We start from the raw sequence: 233 nt of genomic DNA on the forward strand, positions 1-233 counted from the left end.
AGGATGTCCTTGGCAATGTTGTCAAGGTTGTTCCTCTTTCTATCGTCACTCGTCCATTCTTCCTTAGGTTTGGGGACATACTTTGGTGTATCCTTGGTTTGTTCAGCAGCCGTGTTCACCATTAAAATCTTGACTGGTCCAGATGTTATAACTTCGGCCATCTCATCATGGAGAGCTGATAGATACGCAAGCATGCGTGTTTTCCAGTCATCGAACCTGCTAAGATCAAAAAG

The sequence above is a fragment of the Ipomoea triloba genome, chromosome 8 (assembly GCF_003576645.1).
Source record: "Ipomoea triloba cultivar NCNSP0323 chromosome 8, ASM357664v1".
Classification (NCBI taxonomy): domain Eukaryota; kingdom Viridiplantae; phylum Streptophyta; class Magnoliopsida; order Solanales; family Convolvulaceae; genus Ipomoea; species Ipomoea triloba.